The sequence below is a fragment of the Camarhynchus parvulus genome, chromosome 11 (assembly GCF_901933205.1).
Source record: "Camarhynchus parvulus chromosome 11, STF_HiC, whole genome shotgun sequence".
NCBI classification, from domain to species: domain Eukaryota; kingdom Metazoa; phylum Chordata; class Aves; order Passeriformes; family Thraupidae; genus Camarhynchus; species Camarhynchus parvulus.
Window position 1 is genome coordinate 10,669,042 of NC_044581.1, and position 12,428 is coordinate 10,681,469.

The following is a 12,428-nucleotide window of genomic DNA, read 5'->3' on the forward strand; positions in this document are numbered from 1 at the left end:
AACATTGTGCTGACAGTTAATGTTGATGAAAGAGAACTGGGGATGTTCTTACCACCCTTATCCTCCCACCAAGCTAACTCCAGCTCCCTCACTCCATCTTTCCCTACTCAATCCTGCACCATTTTTCCTCTTCTTTCCCTGCACTTCCCCATGTCTGCCAAGCTGGGAAGGAAATGGTTGATGCTCAGCTACCAGCCAGTCCTATATCCACCAGTGCCCACGTGCTCCTCCATGTGCAGAAGTGTTTCCGTGGCAGAGACTGAGAATCTTTTCCTGAAGATATTATATTGCCTTTTTCACCTTAATCAGCCTCTAATAGAAATGGAATTATTTTTTATATTCTAACCTCCAGTCACATGTTCTGCAAATGTATCAGAGCATCTAAATGTTTTTGGGAAGGATGACAGAACAGATGGAATTCTTGAACAAACCTGTTTTCTTTCCACAGAAAAGGAGGCAAAAAAAAAGTTTCTGACCTGAGAAGTTGTGCATGTGAATGTTAAAACACAACCAAACAAAACCAAGAACTGCAATTCCTATTCCCAGCATAACCTGCCTCATTGGAACAATGTGACAAAACACATGGCATTTTGCCTCCTCCTCAACATCACATACCCATTACATTCTGTCCTGCCCAACTAAAATTCCTCTGGGAATTCTATGAGAGGAATTGTTATTATCTCCAGTTTGTGAAAACAGATATGTATCCTCTTTCTGGTAAGTTTTTGGGGTTTTTTCCACGAGAAACAATAACACACAGATAATGCATTTCTTAAGCTATGTAAAGTAGGAGTAGCATTGTTACCGCTAAGGTCATTCCAAGAGAGAAGCATGAGGGTTCACAGAGACAGAAAATAACTTTATTGCACCAGCATCACAAGTGAAGAACAAAAAGCACCTTTCTCCCCACCACCCAGCTCTACCAGTTGGCCTACCAAAAGGCATTAGCCCATCAGATGGGACTTAAACATCAAAAAGAACATTTTCTTGTAAAAACCCCGAATGTTCAAAACTCTGTCTGTACAGATCACATTCTTGACCCTGCTTTGACATTACAAAGCAAACAAAAAGCCAGAGAGCATTTTCAGATAAGGATTCCATGACATGGGTTTCCCTTGCACTGACCTACAACATCTTTTCCACAAGCTCTAATATCCGCCAACTTCAACAGTCCTGACCTTAGAGCCTCATTTCCAGCAGCTGCACAGTTCGAAGCAGGATTTGATAGAGGACTTCAGCAAGTGAAACACACTCACATGAGCTAATGTACATTCTTTAATGGAAAATTAAAGAATTTTTTGGAGTGAAAATTAACACTCCTTGTCATTCACAATAAATACTAAGGCTTAAATTTTTATATTTATCATGTACAAGACTTGACAGAGCACTACAACCAGAATTTACCTCTGTGTTATAGGATGATCAGACTGTAGCCATACAGCAAGGCCACAGTCCACCAAGATTTCCCTTTCAGAATGTTTGGATGGGCATTTTATTCACAGAGGGACAGGAAAATCCACTGGTGATGGTTAGATGTCTGCTTCTCCCCCAGACTTCAGGAAAGTCCCAAGTTTAATGATGCCATGCCTCACAAAGCTAAAAGCACAGTTATTTGCTGCAACAAACATCAAGATCTCCTAAATAAATGATTTAGAAAGGGCAGAGCATGGAAAACTGGGAATTGCTAAAGAATTTTCAGTTAAAATCTGATGAAAAGATGATGTCAATAGCGTATTATCAGTCAGAGATGGGTGATCACTTCTCCAAGTATTCACCACCACACTGTATGTGATATGGTGTGAATTCTGTTGACCTGGTCAAATTGCAAGTTTGGTCCCGAGTTTCATCATGTAAAGTCCCCTCCACCTACAGAAACATCATAATTCCGGAAACTCAACATAATTTATTTTTTCCTGAGAATATAATTACATTGCTGCAGCCTTCTGTTAACACCTTTCATTTATGTGGTGATGTACATGGCTCAAGTCAAACGCATAGTTTGACACTGACATCATAAACGCTTCTTTATTGAGCCCTGTGAGTACAGTCACAGCTACCCGCAGGGTGAAATAGTATTATTAAGCAACATACAACAACAATACATAGCAATTTAACTGATTTACTTGTTTTCTAACAGTGCTGAAAGGGCAGTAAGGTCACCTGGAATGCCAGTGCAGGGCTTGATGTGTAGCTTTTATAGAGGTATTTCTTAATAACTTGCTATTCTTATAATGGCAATAAAAATCTTGAATTGTAACAAATAAAGTAGCATTCTGGGTAAAAGAATATTATAAAGCATGTTCCTTTGAAAGTTGTCTTTTCCATGTAACTTGGTTTTGGATTTATTTTTAACAAGGGGATTCGATATATACCTCGACTGATAAAGGTCAAGGGTTCAAGAAACTCGGTCAAAGATGTTATCAGCTGGGAAAGCCATTTCCTCACATCAACACTGATAAAAACCCATCAGAAACCCGGCTGATAGAACCCCTGCTCCAAAGTGCAGGAATGACCTTCTTTTGAACATCACTACAGTTGCACATCCCATCAAAGAAAATCTGATCTTGTGTCTCAATTCTTTTAATGACAGATAATTGCCTGCAGAGGCCCCCTTTGCCCAATGCTGAGTGAAGCCTTCACAATTCTGAACTGGACTCAGCACTGACTCAGGGGTTTTCAGCACACTTGGGACTGCAGGACAGTAGAATAAATAAACAATGCAACCAGCCCTACAGCCTGTCTTATCTCATCCTTGTGTTCACAGAGATTCTTGAGGGCGCTAATGTTTACAAACTGGTGTAACTTTCTTTCTTCTGCTTCCTGAGCTGTCAAAAAACATATCCTGGACAACCTAAGCAAGGAGATTACGCAAATTGCTTATCACTTATGGGAAGCAACTCCTTGTCTCATTGGCCAGCATACCCCTTTAATAAGCAATACTACCAGTATTTTCAGTAAATCCTACCCAATTCTCCTTACAGATCAATTAGTGTATTTAGGGCTTTCCTTGTAAAACCCAAATGGCACAAGTCTTAAAAACACACAACTCACGTCTCAAAAAGCCTAAAGCTATGTACACACACGTGTGTGTGTATGTACACATGTATCAGGAGCAAATCCAGCCTTTTACATTAAACATAGTATTTAGGAAACTGTACTCTTTGCCTTCCTCCTGCTACAGCAGCAGAACTAAATTTAGGCATATCAGGCAAGAGCCATCAGAGCATCTTCTCTCATTATGTAAGAAAGGAAGGTTCTAAGATCAGATTTCAAGAGACAAACACCCTATTGCTCTCATTATCACCAACAAAATATATCAGTGACACAGGACTGAATAGAAGCTGTTATAACCAAGTCTTTCTATTCACCCAGGATATACACACAAAATTAGATACATAACAAAGCCAATCCACGTATTGTAACAGGTTTACAATATTTTTCCTTAGATATGCAGCAGAAGAAACTCTGTTTTAACATCTACAGGCCACTACCCTGCTGAGCTGTATGTCCTGGGTGAATATCACAACACGCCTACAGACATGCAAGAAAAACCAACATCTAAAGACTCCAAACCCCACATTGGTATATTTTCAATCTTATAAAGCTAGATTTTTTTCCTTCCTTCAATACAGACCTCATGAGGAGTCAGACGTAAGGTTAGAAACACTGTACAACTGGAGACATGAAGCTTAGTGTTCTGTCAAACAAATTAGCCTTCAGTCTGAACTAAAGTGGCACTTGGGACAGTTTGCCTCTTGGTCCTACTTTGTTGGGTCAACAAATCAGGTTTTTCACTCTAAGTTAAGATTTAATTTACTCACCACCAGTTTAATTAGGATAAACTTCTGAATCTTTACCAACCACTTCTACATTAACATAGCAGTCATCTCTAAAAAATCAATAACTAATACCGAAAGGAAAAACAAAAAAAAATTCTGTAAAGAGGGCTAAAATGTTATTCTGTATTTTCCCTGTTATTTTTGTCATTTTATTTGCTTTCAGTGAAAGAAATTTCCTGATGAAGTTCTATGAAACTAGAACATGGTCCCTTTTAGAGGGGAAGGAAAAAGAACCTGAAATCTATTAGGCCACGTTAATTTAACATGTTGTAACTCCTCCATGATAAAAAAAGCTAGTAACTGATTACAAAACCCTGCTCATTTCTTCTCTACTTTTAAAATTTCTACTTAAAATACAAGCAAATGTGCCCATGTTCATTGATACAATGGAAACAGCCAGCACGGTTTAAGTTATCACCCGGTAATTTGGGCACATTAAACCCAATTCTCTGCCTTTTGTTTATTAATTCACTATGCCAGATATCACAGTTTCACTCAGCAACCCTCATGTTCTGGATGATATTGAAAAATGAGTCATGTTTGTCAAAGAAAGTTAAAAAAAAAAAGGTAAAGAGGAAAAAAGTGTTGTTTATAGAAGCCAGCTGCTCTGGCTTCGGCGCCAGCAGCTCCTCATCCTGCTATTTTACACTCGCAACCCCCACTGCCCCCACTGGCACAGGTACAACTAAATGTTGACTTCAATGCTTCAGAGAGCACTCAACTGATTCTGTACATGATTAATTGCCAAAGACATGGCTGACCATATGGAACAGAGAAAGCATCAAGTAATTCATACTTCTGTATATGATCATTTGGCCCCTGTTGTTTTAATGTACAGGAAAGAGCTAGTATAGCACAGACCTGGTGTCTTGCCCTTGACAGCCCATTAAGAAATCTCAAAGCACCTAGTTGAAGTTATGCTGTTGGCTTTTCAATAGCAGCCTAATAAAACAGAAGCAAAGCTTTCCAACTAGTCTTAAATCTTTCACATACAGTACATTAACCACTGCTGCTACAACAACTGGTTTCTTATGATAGGAAATGGGATTTGATTTCTAGCCTCTGCATACTTACTGAAAGCCTTTTTCTGACCTTTGGAGGGTTTACAAAATCATTGTTCGTTTTTCCTGCCATTTTCCCAGTTTCTTGCCATGGTGATCCTAATAGATTTGTTTAAGGTTCAGTACATTCTACTCTTACTAGCTGTTATATGCAAACTGTGCAATGAAGGTAGGCTCACGGGAACTGAAAGGGAAGAAATTATTATTAACTATTTTCTTTCTGATATTAGAGAAGTCACTGCAACATCTAAAACAATTTATTTTTAAGGAGCCTATAAAGCAAAACAAAAAATTCCTCAAAAGAAGCAATATGCTAGCATGTGCTTTCTTTTATCAGACTGGAGACAAATCATCAAATTTCATTTGAGAAGGAAGGACAATTTATTTTAAAGCTGTAGTATTCTCAAGGATTTCTGACATAGACCTCAAGAAAAGAAAAAGGTGTAGACTTGGAATATATGTCAGTATCATTAACTGCTCTATATTAGTTTTATCTACTGTTAACATCTTTTCAGTCATATGCAGTCAAAGAAAAAACATTTAAATAATGTTTCCCTGTCAAAGCTCTTAGGATGACAGTGCTAAAAAGTTAATCCCCATCCTCACAGATCTTCTGGCAGTTTTGATGTACGTTGGCAAGGATGCATTTGCTGGCACCTTCCAATAGAAAATATTTACATGGAGTTTTCTTGTCTGAGGATTTTCTACTTGAGTAAATAATCCTCATGGTCTGAAGGGTCTTATATGGGAAATTCTAATCATTGCACATTCATCAGTGATAATTTCCCAGGCTGAGAATTCAGATAACACTATTAATACCGCAACAAAACACATGAATAATCTGCAAGCCAACACAAAACTCCCTAACTGTTCTGGTTATTGATTGAGAACTTTCAACATAACATCACAGGACTTAAGACAAACGTTATGTCTGGTTTTAAATAAAATATAAAGAATAGAGAATTTTACAAAAGAAATGTCATTTCTGTAGCATAAAAGGAATGGAAACTCAAGTTGCTGGTGTGAAACTATCGCCACAAAGATTTTACATTCTCCCCTACCATTACATTCAATGGTGCACATCAAAACAAAACATGTACATAACCCAATTACAGAGCAGAATGCTTAAAGTCAGACATATGCTTAAGCTCTATATACAAGTCGACATGCATTAAAATGTAGGCAGCCCTGCCTGGCTTTGAGGTATTCACTGCTGACAACAAAGGATGAATACCTGACTTGATAGATGAGTAGTTTGACCTAGAAAAACCTACAGCGAGTAGATCACTTCGACATTTCCAAAGAAACTGCAGGTTTTGTCTGCACTAGAAAGTTGTTCCATTTATCTATACCTGTGGAGCTAAAGCAGTACATTTTCTAGCTATATGAGTTTAAAAGTCATAAATTAAACCAGGTTGAGCTAATTTGGAAATAAGCATTACCTTTATGCCTATATAAGAATATTTATACCAGGGTCTTGAACCGTATATTTAGGAAAAAGGAATCCAAACAGAAGTAATGCCCAAGTAATTTTTGGTTACTCTGGTATGCCACAACTGACTGAATTTCCAATTGAGAGAAAAAAAAATATTTTTACTGGATGATTCAAGCAGTTATGATGAGTCTCTATGAGATTTTCACTATGCAGTTACAAACTAAAATATGTAAAAAGATCAACACTTTCAAAATATTTTTGCTGCACTAATTGGTTTGGCAGTGTTCTAAAGGTGAAGTATAAGCCACCTCATCATGGAAGAGCAACCAAACCACTTAAGATACTTGGAATAAGAGTGGCTTAGCATCTTCAGATGCATGGGTGACTGAAAGGTTACCCTACAGCCACATTCTCCCAGAGCATGGCCCCTCCAACTCTGAATCATCAATAGCACAAAGACTAGGCAGGCCTAGCATGCATAGTGGATTATATGAAGTGTAAAACATTGTGGGGAAAAAGCTTTTGAAAGAAGTCAGGAAAAAGAAATCACGCCTGCAAGAAGATCCAGCTGACAGGCCAGTCCCTAACAAGTGAATATGTTTGAGAACATTGTGAATGCAAGAAAAGAACATGCCTTTTGTTTCCAAACCTACAGTGTCTTTACCCCAACTGCTGCCTGCATGGCTGAACATATGTTTTCTGAACAAGAACTGAAGCAGAAAGTGTTCTTTGTTATAATTCACTCCTTTGTATACACCTCCCTTTTTCCATCTTGGTCACATGCAAACAGTAGTTACACCAAACACTTAAGTTCTGAAGGACTGCACAGCAGTGTATGCTTCAGTGATTATCTGCTATTGCTGAAATCAGTTGAGCTAAGATGCACTACAAGAGTCACTTGGCTAATCTGCACTCTGGACAGCTTAGATTTTGCAGTGCTGAATCACACTGAGTACAACCTGCACATGCTCACTCAGCCAGAGCTCTGAATTTTCATCATCAACAATTATGTTCAGTTCTAATAAGTACTGAAGAATTATACAACAAATGATTGTATGCATTCAGAAGAACTCAAAAGAGTACCCAGTAATTTTCTTAGCATCTCAAAATTAACATCACCAATTATTATGAATAATTTAGGGTGGAGGAGAGATGAGAGGAAAAAAGGATGGGCTTCAAAGCCAGAAGTAGGTAATACTATCTCACAGGCACTGAAATGAACTGTAGTTCAAATTAAATACTCATATAATTTTACTGATTCTAATGAAATAATTCGAGATGTGAGGCGTTGCTTTGACTCATCTAATTCATACTGAAGCCCTAATACTCTAAACTACATACCAGTTTCTCTTAAAATATTTATAGATGCAAACTTGTACCAAAATCTCTGAACTAAATCTCTGCTCTTTGTAACACTCAAAATGCAAACTGGAATCTCTAAAGTAATAATCACACAAAAAAAATTTAAACATACACAAGCTACAAATATAAATGGAAAACAGTGAATGCTAGAGTCTGAAATCATTATTATATTTTTATTTTTTAGTGTTTAATTATATGCCACATTACTGATTTTCTTGAACAGCCCATCTCAGTATCTATTTAGTATGGAAAAGCCTAGAATATCAGCATTTTCCTCCCATCACTGAAGCCACTACCTGTTGCCATCAAGCTACTTACTGCCTTAGTCACAATACCTTTTAACACACTGTCTAAAATACAGTGGTGCAGAAATTTAAAGTGCATTTCCACTGTCATTAGTTTTATTGAAATAATTTAAAACAGAAAGCCAAGTTACAGAACGGGTTAAACACTGCAGAATGAAGAAGCTGCAAGCCACAATCAAATGAAACAGCAAGCCACATGTCCAGAAGTGCCTGTGGGCATGCTTTGTCTAAGACACATGCCACAGCAGAATAGCAATTTAGTACATATGCAAGATAACCACGTACAGCTGAATCATATCTTCAAATGACATAAGGGGTTCAATACCATCCTCACAGCACTAAAGGCACCAGGCCTGTGGATATCCCTGTGAGAATGGGATTGTCACCATGCTTTTTCAAAAATGAGGTTTTGTCACACCTGGCTCAAGTAATAACTTCATTACCCCCAGTGACACCACAGCACACCATTGTGAAGATTTAAAATTCATAATCATTTAAGTGCAGTAGTGATACCAGCTGTCATGGCAAAACAGAAGGAGAACTGAGAGCACACTGCTGGGAAGAAACAGGAAATAAAACCAAAACAGAGCCTGCTACACTGCATGTATTTAATGTATGGGGAACATGACACTGCCAAGCAGCAAGAACAACACCAGACATTGCCAGTAGTTGATGACAACAGCATTAGGAAATACACTTTTTTGGAAGCTATGATCCTCGTTCCTCAACAGAAAACTAGGCTGATTTCAGAGCCCCATTCTCCTCCAGTTTTGTTACAGTACATAACTATATTTGACATCAAACCATGGCCTAGGTACTTCACATACGGGCCATGAAAATGCTGATGATGTGCAGTGTAAAATGTACAACAAAATGCAATATACTAGAAAATTTTAAAAATGGTGGAGCTGACAAAGGAGAGCAAACAGAAAAGCCTACTGACTTAACTTACTTCAAACAGTTGCCCAAAATATATACCATCACTAGTTTGAATTCAGCACTTACACTAAATACAGATTCCTCCTGAAAGAGCAAGGCAAGTACTTACTCTTAATTCTCTTGCATTCAGAGCATGTTCAGGAATAAAGTTTTGCACATGTCACTGACTAATTAGAGCATAAAACTACATAAACCTGTAATATATATATGCCACTTATACGTGGACACTAATTTTCTATTACAAGTTATAAAAGGGAATATATCTTACTAGTACAAAAAGACAACACAAATGTTACAAGAAAAAAGATAATTGCAAAATTACAATGTTGAACTATAGTTAATAAGTCAGCTCAAACTTTACATCCTGTAGGCTCAAAAGAAAACTACACTTTTATTTTCCAGAATTAAGAAAATAAAAAAAAATACACAAACCACAGCTCCTCCTAAACTAAAGAATACTAAAACTCCATCTAATCTTATATGTGTAAACCTATGTTTGCTGTATTGTATTCACACCAGGACACCAAACACCCACAGTTACTGTTTAATCACATTCCAGTTAATTTCAGGGCAGCATCATGGATCTGGAGCATTAGCCCAAGGAACACTCAGGCACACCTCCACTCCTTCCAAGGACACATCAGCTCCCACTGAGGTTCTCATCCTCAGCTGCCAACTTCCATTCTGCCAGGAGCTCACTAACATCTATTGCTATTTATTTCTCTTCTGAATGCAGTGTATCTGTAAAAGCTACACTTTATAAGGCTGTTAATGCCAACTGTAGGCAGCTATTGATTAGTCTGATTGAGCTGTGTTCCAGTAAAGGAGCATGCTACAGCACTGAAGAATAAGATTGAATGCCCAACTATTTGAAAATTCCACTACATCAAAAAAAAATTATGCAGACAATTTTCATTAATGTGACAGCATTCAATCAGGGAAAATAAACTTTAATAATCTGATTCATGTGCCAAACAAAGAAAACAAACAGTGTGATCACCAGATCAAACATACACCAACCTATGCACACTGATTTCTCTCCGAAACAAAAATCAAGTGCTGCAGATTCTGGGAACTCATCAGAGCTGACATTTGCATGATGTGCTCAAAAATTATGACAATATAATTTGGAAAACAGACAATGCTGTTACAGCTCAGACACCCCTTAACAGTGCATTCTGTTACCCTGCACCACAACATTCCCAGCTCCTGCCTCAGCACTCACCAACTCTTCCTTCTACAGGCACGTGAAACAAGATACGGGTTCTCAAGTTCAGCTGCAAAGTCCAACTTAAGAGAGAGGTCAGAGGTGGCTGCCTAATCACCTCTGCACTCTTCCAGCAGGAACCCTTAATCCACTGGTAAAAAAGCAATGTCAAGGATGCATTAACACAAACTGCCTGAGCATCCTTAACAGACATGTACTGAGGACATGCCACAAAGGACATGTTCTCCACCAGCCCAAAAAAGCTTTTATGTCTCCTGGGCTGCTGCAAAAATGAAAAATAGCAGTTTGTGGAGAAGGGTTTGACCTGTGTTCTCTCATACAAAAACCTCTACCATTAAAATACATCATGACAAGCTGTGCCAGAGCTCTAAAAATCTCCATGTACTGTCACTGTCTACCTGCTTCACCTTCTGCTTTACCATGAGCTACAGGGCAAATCACACTTCAGAGCACATGTTAGAGGTACAGCCTAGGCAAATAATAATCTGAACTATTAATGTTAAATTAATAAAGTTATTAATAAAAAATATTTCTCTTCTTAAAGAGGAAAACATGTCATTTGATAAACTGGTGTCTCTCCTCTTCAGCATTTGAATTCTGGAGTCGGTGTTCTTAATTTTTCTTCCACTTTTAAATTTTTTATTTAGGATGTCATTATGCAATCCTTTTATGTGTACCAAATCAATCTTCAGGGATAACTACATTCCTCTAGGAAAAAAAAAACAGCTAAAACATTTTCATTAGGATATGGACTGCTTTTTAACAATATTTGACTATTTTTTCCTGTTCAGCAGCAACTCTGTCAAGACTGCATGCTGAAAGACTTATATTTACTGCCATCTTAAAATGCTGTACTTTTCTTTTTGTTTCAAGAAAATTTTTCTTAAGTATTTATTAACAGAATTCCTTAAATATCAAACTACCACTATGTTCTTGAATTCTACATAATCTTTTAAGGTTGACAGATTTCATCCTGTTTACAACTAGTCAAATCAGTTATTGCCATACGAGAGAGATCACTAGATATACTAAGTTGCTCTTGCTAGAGATGTACTGTAAGAAAATTAAAACCCAAGACAAAATGTGTCTGCCAAAAGCACATGATAGCAGTTATTAGGAGGGAAAAAAGTATTTTAAGAAGCATTTATGAAAACTTGTCACAACATCTCCATTTAAAATAGAACAAGCAGATACTAACAACTTATGTTCATACTGAAGAGTTTTCATCCTGAGAAAAAAGTGAGATATCCACTCCAAATGGCTCCATTTATGACCCTGTGCAGCAATTAAAAGCGTGACTGCAACTTTTTTGAAGTTATTTTGACCTAAAAAACCAACTAAAAGTGACAGCTAAAAATTACCATCATCACTGGGTTTGAAATCATGTGAAATCTTGGGTCTCAGGGCAAATTTTAGATAATCAAAACAACCTGTATTATTTTAATATATTTCTTCCTTCATACATTGGTGAAAGCTAGGAAAAAAACTTCTAACTCCTGAAGCTATTTCAAAAGGCTACGTTTTATTAATTTTGAACTGATTAAAAGCACTGAGAATACTATTTTAATTTGACATTTTTAGAAAGTCTTAATTTTAAATCTATTCATCAACACAGAAACAGTAGCTGGCAAATTGTTATGTAAAGGGTTTGGGGTGGAAAAGAGCAGCTCCAGCTTTGTTTACTACTTTTCAGGCTATCAGGAACAGAAGGAGAAAAAGCTTCTTCATTTTGTATTATTTGAGGTGAATCCATTAGCTCGGTTAAAAAAAAAAGAAAAAAGAAAAAAAAAGTATCACAGGTCAAAAGAACAAAATGACACACAAAATCCATTGCCAAACTGGCTGTCGGTTGGATGCACAAGAGTAAAGCTAAACAACTGTGGTATGGAGACAAAATATGCTTTCTTTAGGACACTTTTACAATAAGTTATTTAAGCCTCGTGAACAGCCTTGCCTTGCACCCACCCCTCACACATTAATGAAAACAAAGGGGGCCCATTTACATTGTAACCCCGCAGTGGGGTTAAGCATGTGACCTTAAAGTATGGTGCTCTTGTGCTCGGTGGAAAGGTTCTTGACAATATAAACAAGAATTACTGCTGTTAGAGAAAGGGAAGACAATTAAAAACAATCTAGGATGCATGTTGTACAGCTGTTCAAGTTACAGCTACGGCTGACCCCTAAAGATGCTACAGGTTTCACTTCAGAAACTTAGGACATTTTAGTTTTATTAAAGTAATCCTTCAACAACAACTGAAT

At 37.4% G+C, this 12,428-nt stretch overlaps 1 protein-coding gene across 2 annotated transcripts in view; it reads right to left on the bottom strand.

The window, feature by feature from the left end:
* The window catches only part of FTO (FTO alpha-ketoglutarate dependent dioxygenase), a 229,820-nt gene that overhangs the window by 128,558 nt on the left and 88,834 nt on the right, over positions 1-12,428 (bottom strand). The window lies entirely within an intron of this gene.